This window comes from Rousettus aegyptiacus, unplaced genomic scaffold (assembly GCF_014176215.1).
Source record: "Rousettus aegyptiacus isolate mRouAeg1 unplaced genomic scaffold, mRouAeg1.p scaffold_m13_p_15, whole genome shotgun sequence".
In the NCBI taxonomy this organism is placed as follows: Eukaryota; Metazoa; Chordata; class Mammalia; order Chiroptera; family Pteropodidae; genus Rousettus; species Rousettus aegyptiacus.
This window is the reverse complement of record NW_023416290.1, coordinates 29,977,587-30,005,190: the sequence shown is the minus strand read 5'-3', so window position 1 is coordinate 30,005,190 and position 27,604 is coordinate 29,977,587. Positions and strand designations below refer to the sequence as shown.

General features: G+C 36.3%; 1 long non-coding RNA gene across 2 annotated transcripts in view; it reads right to left on the bottom strand.

Annotated features, from left to right (window-relative positions):
- Positions 1 to 27,604, bottom strand: part of LOC107500319 — an 81,637-nt gene that overhangs the window by 35,251 nt on the left and 18,782 nt on the right. Inside the window, exons 1-4 of one of the 2 annotated variants that reach the window (XR_001594504.2) lie at positions 20,876 to 21,013; positions 19,042 to 20,126; positions 17,499 to 17,556; positions 8,854 to 8,963 (exon numbers count right to left, since the gene is read on the bottom strand). This is a non-coding gene — a long non-coding RNA (uncharacterized LOC107500319). Of the gene's footprint in view, positions 1 to 8,853; positions 8,964 to 17,498; positions 17,557 to 19,041; positions 20,127 to 20,875; positions 21,014 to 27,604 lie in introns of those variants that run through there. The other variant, XR_001594503.2, reaches the window with a different exon arrangement.

The following is a 27,604-nucleotide window of genomic DNA, read 5'->3' as shown; positions in this document are numbered from 1 at the left end:
ACTGGTTTGTTAATTTTCCAAAGTTGTGGTCATTGTGTGTGATACGACAGATGGGTTTAAGTGATCAGAGCATTAGCAATTCTCCCTTTGGGTTTCTCTGACTGCTTCTCTCTGTTTGCAGACATAATATTCAGTTTCTCCAAAACATCTCTGGTTACTGAAAGTAAATTTTGTGGGAAAATAGTGATGATGGTCAAACAAAGAGTTAACACAACCAAAACAGAAAATTCAGCTTGAAATATTTTTATAACGTTCTTTACACTAGAGAGTGGTGGAGAAAAAACGGTATTTTAAGTGCTGCTCTTTTTCTCATTAGGTTGTCTGCTTTTACAGGTGGCAAGTTTCAACGAGATCTAAAGGCGAAAGGCTCATGCAGAGATGGTCTGGAGCAGAAAGATTTGACCCGCCTGACCTTCTGCCCGTGCATACAACATAATCACTCACAAAATAGATACTAAAATAATGTTAGCAACCGCCTGGCCTAAACTAATAAAACTGAGCACGTTGAGAGCAAAGGCAGAAAGCCTGTCCTTAACTCACCCCCTCGGGCCTCGGCATTACTTCTTCCTTCCCTGGCCTGAATTAATAGAGCTCAAACCAAATGGCTTTTTGCACCTCCCTTCTTTTCCTTGTGTCATTCTGACACTCTTTTTTTCTTTTCTGTTTTTTTTTTTTTGGTAACAGGGCCTGACTCAGTGAGTTTTAAGTGCCCTTCTCTTTCTCACTCACCACATGCAAACTTTAATTAAGCCTGTCTACATAACACCAACATAACTTGTTGAGAAGTAAAACAGTCAAGTCACTGAGTTTGAGACCATAAGAGGATGGAGAGGGGAAGGTCATAGACGGTCATTAATGACAACAAAAAAATACCCCAAGTGTTTAGACAGGTTCCTTTTCACTGCACTCTCTCCTTTTGGCTGTAAGCATCAAGATTTTTCTTGTCTTTCTAGAGAACAAACATTTCTTCACTAAGGTAGATCTATATAGTTCCAAAGCTATCCTCTTGCCTTTTTGTACAGCAGGGGAATTGTGATCTTATTATCATCTTTCATAAAAGAGAGATCTGAAGTTCAAAAGATTAACATCAAGTCCAGAGCCTCAACAAAAGATTGATTTTTTTCAATTTAAATAAATTATTCATTTTAAATTTTAAAAATATATTAATTAAATTTAAAGGCCAAGCAGGAAATTAACTTATATTTCTCAATCATTTCAAAGAAATGAATATTGTTTGAGAGGCCTTCAGGTGGTAATAACAAACTAGGTTATATGCATGTTGTAAAAGAATTTCCAGACCTGATTTCTCCTGGTAGTTTATGTAGCTTACACAATAGTGATCATGGAATGAGTAAACAGGTGATGATTCCTTTGTTTTGCAGATGTAGGGAATGTTTATTAGCTTTACACGGAAAGTTTCATTGCTTCTGTTACTACAATCCAAAGACTTATTTCAAGTGGGAGCTATAAAATATCCTTTAGGTTGAAATAAGAATGGAGTGAAACCCAGAGGCTGAGTATGGTCAGAGAGACCCCAAAGAGAGACAGAAAGCTTCACAGTTTTAAAAAGGACAGAATTCACAATTCCAGGTTAATCCACACATGGCCCAATCATTTTGCTGACTGTAAATGAGCAAACAACCCTCTATAGGAATATGGTTTATGAGCACTCTGGTTTAAAATCTGACCTTTTGAAATATTTAAAATAGGAAGATTGATAATAGACAATAGAAATGACCCTAAGAGTTATAATTCAAACTTAAATTGGAGTTTGGCTCCCCAGCTTCTGGAATATAATAAATGTAAGGGAAAAAGCAGCTTTCGATATGCTGTAATAATAATGACATAATCATATAATAATTGCAATAATAATAACAATAATGACAGATAACATTTATTAAGTGATGTGTATTTTACATATATTATCTAATTAATACCAATTGTCACATTCTAAATAAACACATAATGTTTAAAACTTAATTAGAAATTCTCAAGGATTGTTGTTTTAAAAAGGGTAATTTGACAATATGAATTCTCACAGACTGTTGTTTTGAGAAGAATGATTTGACAACATGTCTAAAAAGTATATGTATTCTTTTGAACAAAAATTTCGATTTTCACTATTTTAGTATAAGAATATTCATATGTTGATATAATAATTTGTACATAAATATTTATGGCTGTATAAATTTTATTTACTAATGGGAAGACTGGAAATAACCTGTTTAATGATGAGGATTTTATAAATAAATTATGAAACATCTATAACAGAGAAAACATAGAAAACGAATCTAAAAACTAAAATGCAGAAAATGTGTTAAATTTAGACAAGTACAGAGCATCAATCTCTTTTCAAACTGATATTCTTATTAATTGGCTTATTATTACCCTGAATTAAATTGGAAGCTCCTTGAAGGCAGGAATCCTATTTTTCTCCTTTTATTCCATTTTTTTTAACTTCAGTGCTAATTACAGAGACTGGCACACTATGAACATTCATCTTATTTTTAAATTAATGAATCATCATTTGAAATGTAAAAAAGAAATTTAAAATGAGGAATAGAAGATATCATAGCAAAAGAAAAGAAATAGGGAAAGAGAAAGAAAAGTAAAGGAAGGACGGGAGGGAGGGAAGGAAAGAAGGAAGGAAAGGAAGGAAGGAGGGAAGGAGGAAGAGAAAGAGGAAGTAAGAGGGCAAGAAAAGAATGAAAGAATGAAGGAAATATTAGAAAATAAGAAAAAAGATGGGATGAGTCAGAAATTTCCCTTTCTGTCTTCTTTTTATTTCTCTTCTCTATGATTACAGTGGTCAAATGAGAAGTCATGCACACCAGGTCTTTTTTCAGAAACCAACTTCAGTAGCAGCTATGACAACATCTTCAGAATTTATTAGCTTCTGGGAAAAAAAAGAATGAGATTTGAAGAGAGAGCCTATAACAACATTTATTCTGGACCTCAGTCTAATCTGAAGCTACATATCTGGGAAGGCCCAATTCAGCCTTTCAGTTGTGGGGAAGGTCAGATGGCTTTATAAATAGCACAATGCAAAAAGACAATATCTAGTTAAAACTGACACTTCATTTTTCAACAGATTAAATAAAATACAGAGATAAATCATGCCCAGAGTGAATGAACATGAGCCACAGGTTATTTAGCACAAACCTAATCGTACATTCTAAAAAAATTCTTTTGTTTTGTTGTTGTCTTGAAAATGAGAGAAATAAGGTGAAAAGGGAGAAAGAAAAATAATGAACTATAGCTCTATGAGCTTTAAATTTTCTATCTATTTTGATCTTTCCCTGAGATCCTTGGCAAATTCATTTTGGAGGGGCAATAGAAAAATTATGAAGTAGCATTTTCAAAGTAAGCTTGATTCTTAAGCCCAACAGGACTAAAGGAATACATACTCTTTCATCACATTGTACATTCGTTCTAGGGGGAAGGAGAGGATTGAAAGAATTCTATGTGTGTGTGTTTGATATATGAAAAGTAGGTAAAGTTTGCTCAAGAGACTGGAATGAAATCAAGCTGTAATTAAGGATAATTATATTACTATTTCTTTTAGGATAACATTCAAACCCCTTTACAACCTGTTTCCTGCTTGTTAACACAGCTTATCATCTATTTTCCTTCCCATCCAGTATGCTGATCTTCTCAGTGCCCTCCTGAAAATCATGCTTATTCCTGCCTTACATTTTTGAACACGCTGTTCCCTCTGTGTGAAATGCCTTTCCTAGACTTATCTACCCAGCCAATTTCTATGCATGCCCCAAAACTTAGTTTATAAAATATTATTGTTATTGCAGATTTAGTTGCCTCCTCTTCCATGATTTCATGTGTCTACCATAGGGCTTTATCATCTGTTCATGTATGTTTACATATATTTTTTTCCCCGCTCGACCTTGAGGTTCTCAAAGACAGAAGCAATCTTATTCTATCTTATTTTGTGCTAGGTAATGCCTGGTATGGAGGAAACAATAGAGATATGTTACATGAACTACATTGAGAAGTGTTTAGACTCTGACCATCCCAAAGAATATGGCTTTTTGCTACATCAGCTCTTATGATTAAAGGAATGATGCTGAAAGAAACATTTAGGCATGACTGAAGTCTGACAAAATGACCATGCAAACACTGAGGAAAAGTGTAACTCAAAGGTGATAGGCTTTAGCATGAGCCGTTTGTCCACTCTACAGATTACAAATGGAGTAAGGGCATTAACAAAGACTTGAGAAGCAGCAGAGTCCAACAGATAAGAAGAACATACCATTGATTCAAATTACAGCTTGGGCTCTTGATCTCAAGTGAAATATTGCACTTGGGCATGATCACACTTTGGTGTGATCTTAGGTAAATAAATGAATATTTGTGCCCACTTTCTCAATTGTAAAATGTGTCTGTCGTAAGGATGAAATACATTAATAGGTGTACATACTTACAATAGTTCCTGAGATGGTGGTGCACAAATTCATAACTCACTGCACTAGTAAAATTTTAAAATCCAAAGGGGCCAATGTGAGAAGCAGAATCCAACTGAGGCACAAAGTTCAACAATCTCACTCTCAAGTAATATTTTCTCTGCTTGTTTGTTTGGAATGGCATGCACTCAAACTGTGGGACAACTAAATTTTAAAGGTGAGTTCATTTTTTGGCTTAAAAGAAAAGTTATACAGAAGACGGAACTTACTGGAAAAGAATAGATAACATGGCCTCTTGGATGTCTGTGGAAACCTTAATGAGTAAGGTAAGTATAGAATAAATTATGGGCATGTGTATGTGTCTAAGAGGCTTCCATGATCTACATGATATTGCTTAGGGATATGGTGGTGGAGCTTTCCCAGTCACTGGGAGAATTGTTCTTGTTTCCTCTAATACATAAACTAGACTCAGGGCAGCCAGGGCTGACATATTGAATAAGGTTCTGCACTTCTTCAAAAGCGATTTTGTGTTTACACTTCATTGTGAGATTTTTAATGATTTGAAATGACTCAGAGGAAGTTGAGTAATGTTTATGGAGACATGTGCTAAAAAATAAACCAAGAACCACAATTGTAGTGTTAGAGGTAACTCCTGAATCAGCCTTCTCATTTATTTATTTATAAAGTATGTTTTGAATAACTACCAAGCAATTAGAGGAGTTTCAGTTCTGGTAATACAGAGTAGATCATATTGGACTAACCCTCATGTTGATGACAACTATAAAATTTTGAACCAAAAAAAAGAAAGAAAGAAAAAAGAAGAAGAAGGAGGAGGAGGAGGAGGAGGAGGAGGAGGAGGAGGAGGAGGAGGAGGAGAAGAAGAAGAAGAAGAAGAAGAAGAAGAAGAAGAAGAAGAAGAAGAAGAAGAAGAAGAAGAAGAAGAAGAAGAAGAAGAAAAGAAAAGTCTCTTGGAAGGCACTAGAAATAAACTAAAAGCAGAAAGACACTGAAGCAGATATGGCCTTTGAAAGATGGGATGTAAATATTTATTCGACTTTTCTCCTAAGGGAACTCACTAATTTTTTTCTGAAAATAAGGGATAGAGCTCAAACAGAACAACAAAAAAATTAGTCTAACTGGACAGAGGAGTTAGAGTTTGGATCTTCTGCCAGCACAGCTGAGAATTAAGCAGGGATACCCTGGAATGGAGGTAGTCGTGGTGAAAGGAAGACATAGCAGCATAATATTTCCTCTTGAATATTTGGCTGACTCTAAAACTATACATGTGATGGGCTAGACTCCAAGAAGAAATCAGTAGAAGTCACAAACAGAAGTAAAATAGATAAGCAGAGATGTCAATAGATGAAGTACTGGAAAGACAGTTTGAAGTTCAAATCCTACCAGGTTAGAAGGAATTAGTAAACACCTCAAGATTAAAACTTCAGAAAGGCCATGCCTTAGAAGTAAGGATCCTACCCTAGGACTAAGAGTTATGGCTTTATAACTAAAGACAGAACCAAAATAAGCCCTTCCTTATAAAGCCCTAAAGCCAAGCCTCTGCAGAAATGAGATATTCTGTTAATAATTTTGTATTTGCTAAAATAAAATTTAACACTCTTTAAAGGAAAATGATAATATTCAAAATCTCTGGTATATCTTCAATAATAAAACATATTGTCAAATTTGAAATAAATTATTAGACAAGCAAGGAAGAAGGAAAATGTAACCTATAATTCAAGGGAAAAGAGAAGGAGACCTATGGATATGGATGTTGAAAATAACAGAAAAGAAGTTTAAAATAATTATGATAATGTGTAGAAATTTATAAGAACAGATGGAAGAATTAGGAGACAGAAAATTTCTGGAGAAATATAAAAACTCTGAATATGATCATTTAGAAATCTTAGGACTGAAAAATAAGATATCTGAAAATAAAACTTTATTAATGAATCTAGTATTAGATCAAAAACTACATTATAAAGAAGCAGTGAACTTGAAGTCAGACAAAAAGATGTTCAAAGCAAAGCACAGAGAGGAAAACGATTGAAAAATAAAGTAAAAAAGCCTCCATGATTTGTGAGACAAAAATAAATGAACTTTTGTGTAATTAAAATATCAAAGAAGGCAGAGAGAAAATGGAGCAGAAATATTTGAGAACAAAATCCACTGACCCAGAAAGTTAAGTAAATTCCAAGCATACTAAGCACAGAGAAAAATAAAACTAAGCAAATTTTGATAAAATGGCCTAAAATCTGAGATACAGAGAAAAATCTTAAAAGCAGCCAAAAAAAGGATAAATTACATAAAGGAACAATGATGAGAATAATGACCAACTTCTCATCAGAAATCACAGAGGCCAGAAGACAGTATCTTTAGAATGCTGAACGAAAAAAAAAAGCTATTAATCTAAAATCTAAAACAAGCAAAAATATCTTTCAAAAATTAAAATAACGACAATTTCCAATCAAAGGAAACTAGGAAAATTAATTTCCAGTCTGTAGTAGAAGGGAAAGATACCAGAAGAAAATTGGGATTTATAAGGAAAAATGAAAACCATTGAGAATAGCAAATATGTAAGTATAAGAGTTTTTCTTTCTTATTGGTATTTTAAAAAGACAGTTGATTATTTAAAGCAAAAAATAATATAAGTGTATTCTGGGTATTATAGGACAACAATAGCACAAAGGATGAGAAGAATGGTAAATAAAATTATGTTGTTTTAAGGTTCTCATACTATAAATGAATTGGCTCAATATTAACATAAGGTAGACTGGTTAGTTAAGGATTCATATTTTAATCTCTAGATCAACCATTAAAAAAAGTCAAGGGAAGTAAAAGCAAAAATAAACAAATAGGACTATACCAAACTAAAAACCTTCTGAACAGCAAAAGAAACCATCAACGAAACAAAGAGGCAACCATTTGGAAGAAGGTATTTGCAAACAACACCTCCAATAAGGAGCTAATTTCAAAATATACAAAGAGCACATACAACTCAACAATAAAAAACATACAATCCAAATTTTTAAAAAAATTTAATTAGAAATGGGCAAAGGATCTGAACAGATACTTCTCCCCCCCAAAAAAACATACAAATGGCCAACAGATGCATAAATAGATGCTCAACTTCACTAGCTATTACGGAAATGCAAATCGAAACCACAATGAGATACCAGCTCATACCTGTTAGAATAACAGGTAATAATAACAAGCGTTGGAGAGGTTGTAGGGAAAAAGGAAGCCTCATATACTCCTGGTGGAAATGTAAATTGGTATAGCTACTGTTGAAAACAGTACAGAGGTTGCTCAAAGAATTAAGAATAGAATTACCATATGACTCAACAAACCTTTTTGTTGGTATTTACCCCACAAAATTAAAAACATTTATTCATAAATATATTTGCACCCCAATGTTCATAGCAGCATTATTCACAGTGGCCAAAACATGGAAACACTAAAGCGTCCTTTAATAGGTGATCAGATAAAGAAGATGTGGTAAATATGTACAATGGACTATTACTCAGCCATAAGAAAAAATGAAATACTGCCATTTGTGATAATGTGGATGGATATGGAGATTATCATGCTAAGTGAAAAAAAGTCAGACATAAAAAGTTGAAAACCATATGATTTCACTTACACATGGAACATAAAACTGAAAGCAACAAACAAACATGACAAACATTACAAATGAAAAGAGACTCATGGAAATGGACAACAGTTTAATGGTTACCGGAGAGAAAGAAGGGAAGGGGGAAGTAGCTAAGGGGTGATGAAAAGAAATTTAACTTTGAATGGTGAACACACAATGTAATATACAGATAATTTATTATAAAATCGTACCCTCAAAACCTGTATAATTTTCTTAAGCAATGTCACCCCAAGAAATTTAATTTAAAAAGAAAATAAATAGCAAGATAGTGGAACTAAACCCAACCATATTAATAATTAATAAATATAGGCATATGATAATAATAAAAGCATCTATTCTACAGGCAAACATTATAATCTCAAGTGGGTATATACCTAATAAAAAAGCTTCAATATACATAATGCAAAAACTGACAGAACTATATATACGATAGACAAATTTATGATCATCACTGCAGATTTTAACACCCATTTCTCAATAGTTGATAGAATAAGTAGAAAGTATTTAGTGATGATATATAATATTTGCATAAATGCTATAAGGCAACTTTACCTATTAGTAAATTATAAAATATATACCCAATAATAATAGAATATATATATACTTCTCAAGTAAGCATTGAATGTTTATCAAAAAGGTTATATATTGGGCTTTAAAATAAGAATACTTCCTCTAACTACATTGGAATTAATTTAGGAATCAATAACAATAGAATATCCAGGAAGTTCCCCAATATTTAGAAATTAAAATTTTATCAGGTAACCTTCATGATGAGATTAGTACCTTTATAAGTAGAGACCAGAGAGAACTTGCTCCTCCTCTCCTCCCTCTCTCCACCATGTGAAGGCACAGTAAGAAGAGCGCAAATCAAGAAGTCACCTCTTACCACCTGTCTAAGAAAAAGTCAAAAGAAAAATTAGAAAATAGTTTAAACTGAAGGATAATGAAAGCACAATTGCAATTTGTGACATGCCATAAAACAACGCTTGGAGAAATTTTTAGCTTTAATACACGCATTAGAAAAAAAGTAAGTTATAACTTATGAAAATGGGGAAGAGAGCAAACTAAACTCAGACTAAGTATAAGAAAGGGAATAATAAAGATGAGATTGGCAATCAATGAATTAGAAAACAGCCCCACCCTTCCAAAATATAGAGAAAATCTGGAGGCTAAAGTTACTTTCTAGAAAAGGTGAATGAGTTGATAAATCTCTACTAAGAATAATCTAGATAAATGATTGATAGATGATGATAGATGATGATAGATGATTGATTGATAGACATAGTCAGATAGATGATAGATAGATGATAGATGATAGATAGATGATAGATAGATAGATAGATAGATAGATAGATAGATAGATAGATAGATAGGGATAGATAGATGATAGAGAGACTGAGAGAATGAGAACATAAATCGCAATATCAGGGATAAAAGTAGGGGACATCACTATTGACACTACAGAAATTTAAAAATAAAAGAAGGATATTATGAAAAACTTCTAATAACAGTCTTTTCAAAAAAACATTAAGCTTTTACTAACACTATTCTCTAAGTCCTTAAAAAGTTTACACCCATTGCTTGGTTCCAAAGCTACTCTCTCCCATTCTTAGTTATTTTTTTATTTTTGTTTATTTATGGTAACACCTCATTTCCAGATACGAAGATCTGCATTAGCCATTTGCTATGAGTGAATGTTTGTATCCCTCCCCAAATTCATAAATTGAAATCTTAATCCTCAATGCAATGGTATTAGTAGGTGGACTTTTGGGAGGTAATTATGTCATAAAAATGAAGCCTTCATGATGAGATCAGTGCCTTTATAAGAAGAGACCAGAGAGAACTTGTTCCTCCTCCCCTCCTTCTCTCCACCATGTGAAGACACAGCAAGAAGGTGGTAAATCAGGAAGTCACCTCTTACTAGAACCTGACACTGCTCATCAAAACTGTAATGAATAAATTTCTATGACATGCTTTACAGCTACATAACAGTTTATTCCAAACTTAATAGCTTAAAACAAAACATTTTTTTCAGACTGTGTCTGTATGTAAGGAATTGGAAGGTGCTTAGCTAGGTGGTTCTAGCTCATTGTAGCACATGAGGTTGCAAACAAGATGTCAGTTAGAGTTGCAGTCATCTGAAAGTTTGCCTGGGGCTGAAGGATCTACTTCCAACTTGACTCTTTTACATACCTGGCACATTGGTGTAAGACCATGGCAAGAGACTTTACTTTTTCATCACAAAGACCTCTCCATTGAACTAATTTAGTGTTCTCATGACATAGATGATGGCTTCTTTCAGAAGGAGTCATTGAAGAGAGAGCAAAGTGAAAGCTTTAATTTCTTTTACAACCTAGCCTTAGAAGACACTCTCTATCATTCCCACAATACTTGATATGTCACCCAAGTCAGCTCTATTCAGTGTGAGAGAAAACTATCCCAGAGTACCAGAAGACATGGATCATTTGGGGCATCTTAGAGGCTGGCCACTATAAGTGTGTTAGAGCACTTACTATTACTCCATCAAGTACAACTACAACAAAGAACGGCCACTTTGGAGATCATTTAACATATTTCCAAAGTAGAATTGCTATTTTTACTAGGTTACTTGAGATAGGGCACCGGCACATTTTTAGATTTTATACAGTATTATCACTAGAAATTTTATCCCAAACTATAAACCTCCCAACCCATTCATATAATATTATAATAAATATTCATCCTATTAATTCTGCTCTCTACAACACAACCACTTAATGTGTTTGTTTTAAAGTGTTCTTTTTAAAATATTGTTTAAAATAACTTTTAATATCTGCAATTATAAGGTTATACACTAAGATATAATGGCAAAATAATTCATATCATTGTATTTTTGTCATTCTCTTTACCAGTTTTGTCAGGTAACTTTTATAAAACATCCAAAACAGCATTAATTATAGTCATTTTAGGATAATGTTTTTTTCCCCACAGATATACCTCATTATCTAATATAAAATTCTTGATAGGGTGCCCTGTAATAGTCTAGCAGCTTGACTGTAAAACAAATGCTTCCTTTTTGAGTACTAATTTTAAGAAAAAAAAAACTTGCCTTATATTTAATCATTGTATTAGTTTGCTAGGGCTGCTATAACAAATATTACAGACTAGGTAGCTTAAACAACAGAAAAATATTTTCTCACAGTTCTGAAGGATGGACATCCAAGAACAAGGTGTTGGCAGGTTCAGTTTCTTCCAAGGTCTGTCTCCTCAGTTTGCCAATGATTATCTCCTCATTGTATCCTCACAAGGTTATCCCTCTATGTTTTGATCCCCATTTCTTATAATGACACCAATTGTACTGAGTTAGGCCTCACCCTAATAAGTACATTTTAACTTAATTATCTCTTTAAAGGGCTTACGTCCAAAAATGGTTACATTCTGATGTATTGGGGATCAAGTCTTCAAAATATAAAATTTTTTTTGGTGGGGGGGGGGCATGCAATTCAGCCCTTAACAAGCATATAGGATATTATACTCTGCCTTTTTCCAAAAAAGGTTTTGAGTTGACGCCCGGGGCTCTGGCAAAGACTGCATAAATTAAAATCATGGAAAAGAGAAGTAATAAACACAACCAGGGTCACAAAATGAAAGCAGGAGTAAGGTCAATACGAGCATTTTTATCGCGACTTTCAAAACAATTGAAGTGGCCCTCTGAATTATCTAAAACTCCTGGGTAGTCAACATAAAAAGGGAAATCAGGCCAATATTTGTGATGGCCCTCTGCTGAGTCTTATAATGGATTTATTCTAAAATCACTCACTAAAGATACTTCCAGACAAGATGATTGAATAGGTAAACTCTGAGCTCACCTCCTCCCATGATTATATCAAACTTACAACTAAGTTATAGAACAATTGTCACTGAGAACAATCTGAAGACCAGATGAACAGAATTCCTATATCCAAGGATATAAAAAAGAAGCCACATTAGGACTGGTAGTGGAGTGAAAATGTGGAATGGACAAGTCTCAAACCCATGATGTGATGATTAAAAATCAGGAAGGATATCTCAGCTGCAGAGATTCCCTTGAGGAGTGAGGGGTCCCAGTTGCACACCAGGCTACCAAACACAAGGCATCAGTGCTAGGAAGAAGAATTCCCATAACATCTGGCTATTGAAACAAGTGGGGATTGCATTTGAAAAAGACAAAGGGCTGCTAAACAGCAAGGTACTATAGGTCTTAAAGGGCCAGCACCAGACTCATTCATTCACAAACTCACTTGCTCTAAGCTCCAGTGTAGAGGTAAAAGCTCAAAAATTATGAGGGACATATGGGGAAAAACTAAATTGACTAGCTGCAGGGCAAGAGCCAGAGGGACAGGGGTCAGGACAACTATCTCTAGGAATGGAGGCACTGGCAGGTGCCACTGTTTCTTTGTTGAACTCTCCACCCATTCAGCAGACCTGGCACAGAACGGCTCCAAATCTGAGTTTCCATTAATAGAGCTAAAACTTTTCACCCTACTGTGGGGATTCTTTGAGATCCTGCCCCACCCAATTTGCCTATCCAGCTCAAGACTCTTCCAGTGACTCCTCAACACAGTCGTTGATTTGGCTCACACTGCAGATTTTACGAAAATCTCTCAAAGGTCCAGGAACCCCAAGCAAGCAGTGGCTGGCCTCAGCATGCCTTGTAGCTTTTGCTAAGGAACCCCAAGTGCAATACAAATGGCATCCAGTCTCATCTTGCATTGTAACACCCAGCAAGTGGCCCCAAACTTGGTGTAAGTGGCCACCAGTCTTGCCCTAGAATGAAGTTTAGCTAAACAGCCACAAACCTGGCATAGGCAGCAGCTGAACATGGCCTGAACCAAAGCCCCTCACAAGAAGCTTTAAAACTAACATACCAGGCAGCCAACTTCAGATAACACTAGAGCACTATCCAAATAACTCCACAGATGACACACTTGAAGGGCAGACTCTGTTGGCACCATAGCCCAACAAAAGTGACTCCTAGTCTGTGAAGTTAGCCCCTCTACAACAGCTTTTCAGCTGTAGTTAGGGCCAGCCCTCAGAGCCAGTCAGGCTGAGGATTGACCCCACTCTGTGAAATTCCAATAGCAATTGAGGTTCAACTATAATAGGAGGGCACCCATAACCCATACAGGGACACCACTGGGACACCAGAGTCAGGTGACTAGGGAGAGTGCACCACTGATCCTCACAGGACAACTTCTACATAAGACCACACTGGGAAATGTAGTGGATCTATTAATACATAGAATCAAACACAAGAAATAAGCAAAAATGAGGAAACAAAAAATATTTCCCAAATAAATCAACAGAACATACCTCCGTAAAGAGAACTAAATGAAATGGAGGCAAGTAATCTACCAGATACAGAGTACAAAATTGGTATTAAGGATACTCAGTGAACTTAAGGAAGGAATACGTAAACTCAGTGAAGACTTCAACAAAGAGATAGGAAACAAAAAAAAGGAGATAGAACATTTTAGAAAACAGTCAGAACTGAAGAATATAATAACTGAAAGGAAGAATACACTAGAGGAAATCAATAGCAGATTAGGTGAAGCAAAGAATTAAAACAGTGATCTGCAAAGCAAAGTAGCTGAAAATGCCCAATCAAAACAGCAAAAAGAAAAAAGAATTTTAAAAATGAGGGTAGTTTAAGGAACCTTTGGGACAACATGAAATGTACCAACACTTGCATCACAGGGTACCAGAAGAAGAAGAGAGAGAAAAAGTGATTGAAACCTATTTGAGGAAATAATGACTGGAAACTTCCCTAACCTAGTGAAGGAAATAGACAGAAAAGCCCAGGAAGAGCAGAGAGCACCACACAAGATGAATCCAAAGAGGCCTACAGGAAGACATATAATTAAAATGACAGAAGTTAAAGACAAAAAGAAAATCTTAAAAATAGCAAAAGAAAATTAGTTACATACAAGAGAGCTCCCATAAGACTGTCAGCTGATTTCTTCACAGAAACTGTAGGACAGAAGGGATTAAAACCAAACAGTCAAAGAAATGAAAGGTAAAATTTACAGCCAAGATTACTTTACCTAGCAAGGCTATCATTTAGAATCAAGGAGAGGTGAAGTTTTTCTCAGACAGGGAAAAGTTAAAGGAATTCATTGCCAGAAAAGCAGCATTAGAAATCTTAAAGGAACTTCTTTAAGAAGAAAAATAAAGAAGTACATAAATATAAATAATAAAAAGGCAATAATTACATGCTTACTAATACTCATTTTAAATGTTAATGTATTAAATGCTACAATTAAAAGACATAGGTAGCTGAATGGTTAAAAAAAAAGACCCATACATATACTGTCTACAAGAGACCCTCTTCAGATCAAAAGACATAGACAGACTAAAAGTAAAGGGAAGGGAAAAGATATTTCATGCAAATGGAAATACAAAAATGCTGGGATAACAATACTTATATCAGACAAAATAGACTTTAAAACAAAGGATTTCATGAGGACAATGGTTGTAATCAATCCAACAACAGATTATAGCCATTGTAAACATTTATGCACCCAACATAGGAGCACCTAAATATATAAAACAAGTATTGACATATATAAAGGAAGAGATCAACAGTAATACAGTCATAATAGATAACTTTAACACCCCAGTGACATAAATGGATAGATCTTTCAGACAACGCCGACAAAGAACCAGCCATGTTATATGACATATTAGACCAAATGGATTTAATTAATAATTTTAGTGCTTTTTACCTCTAAGTAGCAAAATATATATTCTTCTCAAGTGCACAGGGAACATTTTCCAAGATCGCACTCATGTTAGGACACAAAACAAGTCTCAATAAACTTAAGAAGACTAAAATTATATTAAGCATCTCTCCAACCACAATGGTATGAAACTGGAAATCAGTTATAAGAAAAAAAACTGGAAAATACAACACATGAAAGTTAAATAACATGCTACTAAACAATAAATAAGTTAACAATAAGGTCAAGGAAAATCAAAAGATACCCAGAAACAAATGAAAATGAAAACACAACATTTTAAAATTTATGGGACAGAGTAAAAGCAGTCCTGAGAGAGAAATTCAAAGCAACACAGGCCTACCTTAGGAAACAACAAAGAGCTGAAATAAATAATCTAAGATTACACCTAAAAGAAGTAGAAAAAAACAGCAAACAAAGCCCTGATACCCAAACTAGACAAAGAAATAGAAAAAAAAAGATAGAGAAGTATAGGTTATTATTATCTTTGATGAACACATATCCTCAACAAAATATTAGCAAACCTATTTCACCAATGCATTGAAAAAATTTTACACCATGATCAAGTGGAATTTATTCCTGGGATGTAAGGCTGGTTCAATATCTGCAAATCAACTAATGTGGTACACCACATATACAAAATGAAGGATAAAAAACATATGATCATATTAAAAGATGTAGAAAAAGCTCTTGAAGTAATCCAGCATCCATTTGTGATAATAATTCTCAGCAAAGTGGGAATAGAGGGAACATACCTCAACATAACAAAGGCTATAAATGACAAACCCAAAGCTAGCATCATATTCAATGAAGAAAGGCTAAAAGCATTTTTCTTAAAATTAGCAATAAGAGAAGGATGTTTACTTTCACTACTTTTATTTAACATACTATTCAAAGTCATAGCTACAGCAATCGAACAAGGAAATAAAAGTCATCCAAATTGGAAACAGAAGAAGTAAAACTGCCCATTATTTACAGATGACTTGATACTATATACAGAAAACCCTAAAAATTTTACCAAAAAAAAAACCCTACTAAAACTGATAAATAAATTCAGTAAAGTAGCAGAATCCAAATTTAATATTCAGAAATTTGTTGCATTTTTATGCACCAGTAACAAAATATCAGAAAGAGAAATTAAGAAAACAATACCATTTATAATTTCATCTGAAAGAATAAAATACCAATGATTAAACTTAATCAAGGAGGTAAAAGATCTTACATGGAAAACTATAAGACGTTGAAGAAAAAAATTCAAAAATATATAAATAAATGGAAGTCTATACTATGCTAATGATAGGAAGATTAACATTGTTAAAAGGTCCATATTAATCATTATTAAAATACCAATGACATTTTTCACAGAATTAGAACAAATAAAATTTATATGAAACTACGGAAGACCCAAAACAGTCAAAGCAATATTGAAAAAGAAGAACAAAGTTGGAAGTATCATGTTATCCGATATCAAACTATACTACAAAACAATAGTAGACAAAAACCACACTACTGGCATAAAAACAGACACATAGCTCAGTGGAACAGAATGAACTAACAAGACAAACAGATAAAAACTCATAGAAACAGACAACAGTTTAGTGGTTACCAGAGGGAAAGGGAGTGGGTGGGTGGAAGAGGGTAAAGGGGTCACATATATGGTGATGGAAGAAGACCTGACTTTGGGTGGTAAACACACAATATACAGATATACAATACAATATACAGATAATATATTATAGAATGTTATACTTGAAACATACATAATTTTATTAACCAGTGTCACCTCCTAATAAATTTAAATTTTAATTTAAAAAAAGAGTACCCCAAGATGAAGGCTTATCTGAGTTTGCTGCATACTTGTATCATGACTAGGTGAAGGTAACAAATTTTATTCATATAATGTAAAGAACAGAACCTGGTTTGGGTCTACTATTTTGAAAACTTTAGATATTCAATTATGTGGGTGCAGTATGTATTTATGGGATTTGAAGCATATAATGCACTATTAATATACAGCATATATCTAAGTTGTAATGTTTCTTTGTAAAAATACCTAATTCAAAATAAAATTAGTAAGCAGAATTGCTAATTAGGACAAGGTTGATGATATAAAAGATTTTAATTTTTCTCAACTTAAAGAGTACCCAGTTAACATTTTAATTTTGTTATTGACAGCTAATTGTGAGTTATACAAAGAAATTGTAATTCCTTCCCATGGATGAGTGTAAAAGAATTTGCTGCATGAAATTTGTATTTTGTGATTCTTCTAGTACCACAAAACCCAGAGATTCATGGGCTGCCTTACCATTTATGGATTGTGTTCTTTTTTGATACCTGGAAGTAGATAAATAAATCCTCATATATACTCTTTCAATCTGTACAATGAAATAATTCAGCTGTCTGGCATGATTATTCTGTGACTCATCCCAGAATTCTCATTTTTGCTGCCATCACTGTGGTCTTGCAGAAGTCATCACCCACAGCAATGAATCAAAGAATCAACATAAACTATTTGGTAATTCAAATTCAGCCTTTGCTGTTGATCATTCCTGGACTTAATAGCTCTTTCTCCTATAAGACTCCATGTTGCTTCCCCAATGAGCTAATTAAAGGACCACCCAAAACCAAATATCTAGTTTTTCATTCCCATTTTTGTCAGCTAACTGTACTTACGGTCATTGCTCTGTGAATGCATAGCTGATCAGAAGACTTGCCATAGTATACCTTTGGCCTGGAAGGAAAAGAAAGTTTCTCTATATTGACAACCATCTTAAAATCATCAATGAATAAATATTTCTACACAGCTTGTAGTTAATGAAACACATTCTAAAAGGCTTCTTCATGTTCTATTTGGGCAGATGATACATTTTTCTTTAAACCTCTTGGTCTAGCTTTGCTTATTTACCTGAGATATTTTCCTTTTTATTGCGGAAATCCTTTAGGCAGCCCACATTGTATTTGGCATTTCACACTATGTAAGAACTGCCAAAGGGCTATCGGTTTCTGAAATTTTCTAATGTACAAGGATATCTTAATCATTAATGTTAGACTTTCTTTGTATGTTTGTGAAAGCAGTCTGATAGTGAAAGCAAAAATAAAGCCTTCGCTTCCTCTATAAATATCTGTTCAGTGATCTATGACTGTTGGTCGGTCTGCCTGCCAACACCCCATTAGAAGTTATCCCTTTACAATCATCTATTATCATTTGATAACCTCTTGGGGCTAAGAGTACAGATGTAAGATCTCAGAGATTTCTGATGGGAATACTTCATATTCCAAGCATGTTTTTCCTTCAAAATGACATCACCATGGGGAAACATTTTTCAAATAATTTGGCCATCATGTTATAAAAGCTTTCTTACAAATATAAAGAAAGAAGCATTCTTCACCTCAAACTAAAATTTTCAGAATCCAGGATTAAAAAACAAAACAAAACATCTTACTAGTTAATTAGTCTTAGAAGGTCTTATTGTGGTAAGGTGACAACAACCAGCAAGAAATAATGTCATTAGAAAGACTATATTATATGACTTTTTGTATCAAATTCTAGTATTATGGAAGCTCCTGAGTACTGACTTTTGCTTGAAAGACAGTGTTTATAATTTGAATTGGAGCATAAAAATGATTTAGTATAAATTATACAAAAACTCACTTCATTTAGCAGTCAAATGGCTGTTCATGGGTTAAGATTTTCATCTCCAAATTTCCTCTTACTGCTATTATTTTATGGATGAATTTTACTGAAGGAGCTCTATAACTACCTCTTTAGTTTAAAAAACTGAATTCCTTCAAAAATGCCCTGTGCTGGGCAACAAGAAGATTGTAGATCTAGGAGAATGAACAGGGAGGAAAAATTTCCCCTTTGAGGACCAGAAATGGACCACTATAAGTAATACTTATGACATGTAAATTTCTCAGGTTTTAGTTCTTAGAGCAGTGTGTGTGTGTGTGTGTGTGTGTGTGTGCGCGCGCGTGCGCGCGTGTATGTGTATTCCAATGTTAAGTTTTCTTGCAATGTGAAGAGCTGGAAAAAGTACTAGGATCTGCTATATACCATCTTTTGAGCTATGCACTTCCCATGCAGCGATAACAGTAGTAACAATAATAATAGATCACATTTACTAAGGAATTACTATATTTCAGGCTCTTCTCTAACACTTTATAAGAAATATCTCATTTGATTTTCACAACAACCCTATGCGGTAGGTATCATTACCTTCCCTTTGCAGATGAAGAAACTGAGGCTTAAAGAGGTGAAGAAACTAAAGATAAGGAGCTCATAAAGAAATGGAGCCAGAATTTAAACCCAGGCAGCTTGACTCTGGAGTCTGTTATGTTGCACAACCTTGTTCATGCTCCTTAGGATCTCCCAGCCTGGCAAGAAAAGAGGCAAAACCAGATTATCTTAGAGATCTTCAGAAAGCAAATGCATAGAGGAAGAAGTTATCTATCTTTTAAGTGCTGAGATCAGGAAGGATTTCATAGAATTGAAGTTAAAGTTGATCCTTGGAGAGTGAGTAGTATGTCCAAATAAATGAGCAGAGGAAGAGTTTCAGGTAAAAAGAACATGGTGAACATAAACATAGATGTGTGTAACAGCGTGTAGTGAGGGAATAACTAAAATGAGTTAGCGACTAGTAGAATGTAGGGTACATACAAATGGGACACTAGTCTGAAATGAGCTGGTTGGGTGGGCGTGAGCCAAAGAGGGAAGGGCATAACATCCTGTGTCACAGAATGAGGGCTTTTCTACATGCCAAGAGCCTGTGAAGGACTTCACACAAGACATTTGAATGACCCAATTTTTATATCAGGAAAGTAATCTTAAAGTTTGTGTGATGTCAGGTTTGAAGGGGTCAGGGCTGGTGGCAAGAGAATGGTTAGGATGTTACCAAACTATGCAGGCAAGAGATATGGAAGCCTAAACGTAGCTGTGGTAATAAGAATGAAGAGATCTCTTTGAGATATGTTTTGTGATAAGATAGAATAAAGAGGCTGACTGAGTTAGGTGTAAGGGTGAGGGAGAAGGTGAGGTCATGGTGGGCTTTCAGGCCACCAGCTTTTTTAACTGATTGGGTGATGGTGCTGTTAATTTACATGAAGACTATGGGATGGAGAGCTGGAGTAAGAAGACTAAGTTCTGCTTTGCAACTTACCTCTTTACTTCCTGCTCCTCACCCAAACCTCTCCACTTTGAGCCTCAACATTACCTTGTGATGCCATGATTTGGATCTTCATCTCATTTTATACTTGTATATACCTTACTTCAGCACTTGACTATGTACTCCTTGGCAGCAGAGCCTGTAAAATATTTAGCAATAAATGTTTTTTAAATGAATTAGTGAAGACACGGCCATTTTTTCATGAATAAGTAATTGAGCATTCAAAGGAATCTCACTTTACCTAAAGGTGAACACTTAATTACTGTTCTTTATTCAAAATTCTTAGAATAAAACACATCTTTCTACCACAAAATATGAGTTTGAAAGCAGGAATTACACTATCCCTCTGACTCTAGCATGCTATTTCTCAGTTTGAAAACCTCCAGTCCCTTCGAATATTCCACATACAACATAATTTACATATATGTTATCATCTTATTTGTCCTCCTCTTGGCATGTTCTAGTTTGTCTGTGTTCTTTAAATGCAATACTCTGCTATTCTGACCCATACTGAATTCAATGTGGCCATTATTTCTGAAGAGGGGTGAAAATAAATCATTTTAATAACTAAATCAGAATTATTTTTAAGGAAGAAGCTGCATTTAGGCAATTCAACTAGTAAGTAGCTTGAGGTAGAAGGTGAGACCTTGAAGGCCTAGGTTAGTGGGAATCAAGTAAGCAAAAGATTAAACTGCCCTACCTTGGGGAAAAATAAAACAGAATTTATGAATTGAGGAAGAACTAAAGATGGTTAGCCTAAGAATTTAATTTTTTGAAAAATTCAATTGAAAAATAACATACACTAAAGTGTGCAAATCCAAAGTGTGCAATTCAATGTTTTAGAAAATGAACATGCTTAGACCATGGAAAAAAAACATAAACACCTACCCCCTATTTTGTCTTCTTCTGGTCATTTACCCCATGAAGGGAGCTATTGACTGTCGAAGGTCTTGTTTCTCTGTCCCATAGCAACTACCCTCCACTTAGATTCCAGCCTGGATTCTCCACTTTTGATGTCTCTGGTGAGCAAGTTTTCCTAGCATAGGGTAAAAGGGCTGTGGATCATTCATATCAATGGACAGTTAATTAATCTAGGGCTTCAGAATTTCACCAGTTGTTAGCAGGTTCCCTCTCTCAGTTGGGTCTTTTATTCCATGCAATAGAAAACTGCTTTGCCAAGGTTTTGGCTTAGTCTTTAGCCTTCTGCCCCATGTAGCTTTGGAATTCATGAAAACGTCCTCTCAAATCTCCAATTTTGTCACTTCTGTCTCACAATACCACCAAAATCTCTGTTGGCTTTTTTTGGTCCCCTATCCATGGCCCTGTACCCAAGTCAAACCTAAGTTCTCAGACTCCAGCATTCACTAAGAATCAACGATGCCCCCAAGTACAGCTGTGATTTCTTAACTCATCAATTATTCTCTTTTTTGTTTTTAACACTTCTGAAGATTTTAAATATATCATGAGCCAGCAAACTTTCCTGTAAGGAGTAGATAATAAATATTGTTGGCTTTACAGGTCATATGGTCTTTGCCACTATTATTTAAGTATGCTGTTATAGCACAAAACACTACTCAAAAATAAGGATGGCCAGATTTGGCCCACAGGCTATAGTTTGCTGATCCCTCAAATTTATAATCATTGTAATTTATTCAATATTCCTAGTTCTTCAATGAGATATGCAACCTGTAAGACCTAGTTCATCCTAGGTAGACGGAGAACTCTGCCAGAGGACTTTTAAGAATAAACGTGTCTAATATGCAATTTGAATTTCTCGAGTAGCTGTGATATAAAATCTCTTTATTTATCCAATTGTTCTGTCAATTCTTGTGTACATACAGAGGCTTCTGTGAGTAGGATGTGTGTGTGTGTGTGTGTGTGTGTGTGTGTGTGAGAGAGAGAGAGAGAGAGAGAGAGAGAGAGAGAGAGAGAGAGAGAGAGAGAGACTACCCAAGGATGAGTTCAATTTAAAGGTTGATAAGTCCTGTCACTTTATTTATTTAAGTCAATAAATAATGCTTCTCTTTTCCTCATTAAGTATCAGAAATTATTAAGGGATAGAAATAAGAGACATGAAAATGTAGCTCAAAAATATTACTTTCATTTGTGAGAAGCCAGTTGTACTTTGTTTTATTTTGTTTTGTGTCACAAGTGTTTTATCTTCTTTTTTTTTCTGTCTTCTTTTGGATCAGTTGAGAGTCCTTATGTTTCCATTATATGTCTACCATCTACCTATTAAAATTCTTGTATTTTTTTAAATTAGTTCAAGTGGTTACATTAGGACAAAGGCCTGCAGCCCAAATAGATTCCACTGCCTGTTTCTGTAAATAAAGTTTTATTGAAATACAGCCATATCCACCCATTCATTTATGCCTATGGCTGCTTTTACACCATAACAGCAGAATTTAATAGTTGTGAAAAAAATCATATGGCCTACAAAAACAAAAATATTTCTGTCTGGCCGCTAATAGAAAATTTGTGTCCTCTCTACTTCAGGGCTTACAATATACACCTGTATCCATCACAGTTACCCTGTGATTGTGGTCTTGTCCATAGATCCCTTTATTTCTGTCATTAATTTGCTTTATATATGTTTAATATCTGTATGTTGAATTTATATATTAAATTCTAATACAACTGTAAACTTTGTCACTTCCTGAATATACTTAAACATTTTAAACTCAATTTTTCTCCTCTCCTCCCTTGTCCTTATTGTTATCACATATTTTAGTTGTTTATACATATTTGAAACTCAGAAAACATCAAAATAACTGTTTCTTACAGTCAATATTTACTTATATACCTATATATATTTTATATACCATATATACCATATATGTAAAAATATTTTACATACTATATATAGTTCGTATTGTTTCTTTTATTTTTTAATTATTAATCATATTTTCTTGTCTCTTCCCTGATTAGTGATGTTTATTTTATTCTGGACATTGTGTAATTTTCGAGGATCCAGATAATATTATATTCCATAAGAAATGGGTTTCCCTTTCCTCTATCAGGCAGATAAGGTTAAAAGCATAAGCTAAATAGGTCTGAGATTTTGGTAAGATTCTATTATCCTCTGGCTTGCCTTTGGTTTTATGGAGTAGCCCTCCCAGGCTTTTGATTGAGAACCTAGGTGTCCATTTCCTCAGATTGAGATGACTGCAGGAGTTTCAGCTATGGCCCCTCGAAGTTTTCAATCCTAGCTCTTCAACCTCTTATCTTGATAAGCCTCCAAATCTTGTAAGTTTCTAAAGGAAAGACCAGGCGCATACTTAAAGTAGATCTCATCTTGAGGGAGATTCTTTATCGTCTAAACTCTGAAAGACCATATGAGATTTTATTCTGTATTTTAGAATGCTTTGGCTTAGTTTATAGCTTTTTGCATAGCCCCAGAGCTCAAGAAATGACACATGTGAAAAAACTTCAAGATGGCACAGGGCCATCAGGCCTACACGGCACCAGATTTGCTGACAGCTCTGGGACTATGGGCTCCCACCAAAGTCAGATATCACTGTGCAACCTAAAGTCATCTGTGATGGGCCCACAAAACCCCTGAGATCTGCCCAAGCAATTCTGCATCTCATGCTGGCAGCAGTGGTCTTCCCATCACTGTATTCCTTGAACTTTGCTCACTTTCCTGGCTGAGATTTGTTGACTGTGAAGAACATGCCACCCCAGAGCAGAGCAGCTGCTTATCAATGTGTGGCGGACACTTGTGTATTAGATGGGGCAGGATCTCAGGGAGTCAAGTGCAGTCAGGTCAATAGCCTCAGTTTTCTGCGATTTCTGTGTCTTCACATTCTCACAGTAGTTGTGAAGAGCAATTTTTCACTCAAATGGCTAACCTCGTAACCTGCTCTTTGTTCTGCTTTTGTGGACATGCTCGCTGCATAGGCCAAAGGGCAGTTATCTTGAGATCAACTGAAGATCACCCTCCCCTTTGATTGTTCTTTCTCAATAACAGATGTATTACCTAAATTCCTTTTCGAAAATCTCATGCTCTGTAACTGCCTATAGCTCATAGCAACTCTCATGATCTGTAAATGTCTTAGAATAAATCAACCTATCAGCTCATGCCAACTATAACACCATGGGTATATAAAACCAAATTGCTCCTGAGCTTAAGGCCCAGATCTTTAGAGTGCTAACTCTTCTGGGACCGCTGATATAATAAACCTGAGTTCTCCAACTCTCTGAGTGGTGCTTGGATTCTCACCAGTCTTGTTTTGCAACACTGCTGCAACAGTCAAAGATTACAGGGAGACAAGCTGCTGTCTGGGCCGATCCCACAGACCCCTGTGATCTCATCAAGAGATACTGCAGCTCATACGGGCAGCAGTGGTGTGCCCACAAATGTTTTCCCCGCTCACTGCACAAAGTCTGTTACCTGCACAGGCTGCACAACCCCAGAGCCAACCAGGGCAACGGAAGCTGCCTGTCAATGGGCTGCAGGCACTTTGTGGCTTGGGTGAAGTGGGATGGCAGGGACACAAGGGCCGTCAAGCCAATACAGCCTCAGTTTTGCTGCAACTTCTGTGCCATGATGTTCCACTGTAGTCACAGATCACAGTGAGACTGGCTGTCATCTGGGCAGTCCTAAAGACTCCTGTATCCTCTCAATGCGATATTGCAGCTCTTACTGGCAGCAGAGGTCTGCCTGCAACTTATTTCCCCTGCAGTGCCTGCCCTGTGCTAGCCAAAGTTTGTTGCCTGTGTGGATTGGAAGACTCATCAGGGAGGGGCAGGGCTGTGGAGGTTGAAATGGGCCACTTGGAGAAATTTGTGGGTTGGGTAGAGTGGGAACTCAGGGAGACAATGGCTATCAGATCAATTCAGCCTGAGTCTTGCTGCAACTTTGGTAACCATTTGCACATTCCCACACAAGTCACAGATCACAGAAAGACCAGCTGCTGTCTGAGACAGGCCCACAGATCCCTGAGTCCCACCCAAGTTCATGTTGGCAGCAGTGATCTGCCTGAAACTGTTTCCTAAATGTGCACTCACATCACTGGCTCCCAGCTGTGAATATTTGGCCCTGAATCGGTGCAGGGCATGGCAGCTACCCAGCAACAAAAACCCTGGGCAATCTGCAGGTTGAGTGGGGACAGGCTGATCTCCTCAGGTCAGCACTTCCAAATGGTCCTGTGGGAGGAGTCTCCAGAGGCAAGCTGGGGAGGTTTGTAGATTGCCCAATAGTGGGGCCCGACTATGGCACAATGGCAGCTGCCTGTCCAGCCCTCATTATGGTGCCAGGAAATGCAGTCTTTATCCATATGAATCTTGCATGAGCCTCTGACGCACTGCTATTGCCCCATGTGAGTGTCTGCAGGTGAGAGAGCCTGCGTGTGGGCCCTTCAAAGGGGTGTCTAGGGTTTCAGTCTCCTTTGGTCTCACCCAAATGGCTGGAATCCCCTCTGGTTTTTACAGTCAGAGTTTTTGGATATTCTTCTCCCTCAGCTGGGACCCTGGACTTGTTTTCTGGAGTTTCCTCCTGTTGTTTCATTTGTGGCATGTTTCTTTGTCTTCTCATTTTATTAGCCTCTCTGGGTTCATTTCTATGTGTTAGGAAGATTTGTTTCATTTCTCAGCCTTGGCCAGATGGCCTTATGCAGAAGGTGTCTGGTGTGGCCCAGTGGCATACCCTCCCTGATCTCCTGTACCAGGGGCACTGGATGTGATATTTGCGTAGATTGTGTGTGATCTGTTGTAGCTAAGTCTTTATTGGTGTTAGTACATCAGTGGATGGAATCAGCTGGCCTCGTTATGATCTTAAACTTGTACAGGGAGCCGAAAAGACAACACTGGCATGTAAACCGACATTGCAGTGGCAGGGGGAAATCTGCTCAATAGATCTGGGTGACTTAGGATCCCTGCACCACCCAACATGAGCACTGCCCAGAGACAGTCTCAGGCCTTGAGGAGCTCTGATCTTAATGTAGGGAGGAGGCAAGAGAATTAAAATGCTGATCAGCCCTGCAGCCAGGCCAGGAGGACACCTTCAGAACAAAGAAAGATTTCTGCTGGGATTGTTAACAACCCATTCCTTACACTTGTGAAGGGGAAACAGGAATCAAGAGTCATTCCCTATGGCTAAAACCATGGGGAACCTATGGATTAAAATATGGGAAGTGCCAGCAGGCCTTTCACTCTACACATTCTTACCTTTCATGCTATATTCCCTCCCGCTTCCTTGCTGTATGTCCATATCAAAGGAAATGGGTTAACAAAGTCTTTTAAACAATAACTCACAGGAACTGAAGAATGATATATAAACTGAATACCCTAAAAATGGCCAGTCTCTACGCATTGTCTGTCCAAGTCCTCTTGGTCCCTTTCACTCTCTGTCTCTGAAAGGAGACCACACTCTCTCTGTCTGTGGAGTGTTATCCTTTTTCTAATAAACTTTCCTTTTGACTCTAACTTTGGTATATTTGGTGTGCATTGAATTCTTTCTTTACTCTTTGCCAAAGGACCCTCTTCTCTCAATACAGGGCTTGGTCTCCCCATCACTTGGAGAAATTTGCCCTGCCTTGTATCAATCCTGCTCAGCTGCCCCAGGCCCAGTATGGGGGGTAACTGGACTGTGGCCTACAGTGTTGTCTTTTCCACTTACCTATAGATTCAGCATAGGCAGGAACCATCTGCGGATCACTTTGTAGCTTTCATCAGGTAGCCCTGAGCAACCAAAGGCAGTGGCTGACTTTAGCCTACTGGGGAACCCCTCCCATGGGACCACAAAACGAATGCACTCAGAGGCTGGCACTAGACTACAACAGAGAAACTCCTGACTAGTCCCATAAGTGGTACAAAGGGTGGTCTCAAGTACAAAAGCCTGCTAGGGCAAATCCCACTCAGGGGGTCAGCCGCTACATAGCAACTCATACCCTGGGCATAGCCAGTTCTCACAGTTAGTCAGCCCCAGGGTTAATTCCAAAATAACCATTTTTAAAAAGGTAATGAGTTGATAACTATTTCTTTTTCTCTGCACTAGATTATCAGCTGCGAGCCTCCAGAGAAGGCAGCTTATAAAGCCTTAACCCACATCCTGGTGGGCCTTGATTATGCAAGCAAGCAGATTACAGAAGCTGTTAGTTTTGTTATCTATACTCCAGTGGCAATATTGTTTTATTGTTCTTCTTGGAAGCCTTGGGAGCTATTTTCTCCTAGGCAGCTGGCGCCTGGAGATATCACTCTCTGCCTTGTCCCTGGAGCTGACTTACTGAGGAATCGATACCAATAACCATAACAACATATTTTCCAAAGTAGTCACAGCCAGAATAAAGAGGGGGGATGTGAACAAGGAAGATATTATTGAAATGCACTTTTACACTGTTACAGTTTCAGGTGTGCAACATAGTGATTTAACATTTATATACTTTACTATGTGGCCACCACAATAAATCTGTTAACCATCTGTCATCATGCAATATTCTTATGATATTATTAAATATATTTTATGTGCTGTACTCTACATTTCCATGCCTTATTTATTTTATAACTGGACATTTATACTTCTTATTTTCCTTCACCTTTTTCACGCATTCCTTTATCCTTCTCAGCTATGACAGCCATGAGTTTTATCTCTGTATCTCTGAGTGTATCTTTTTGTTT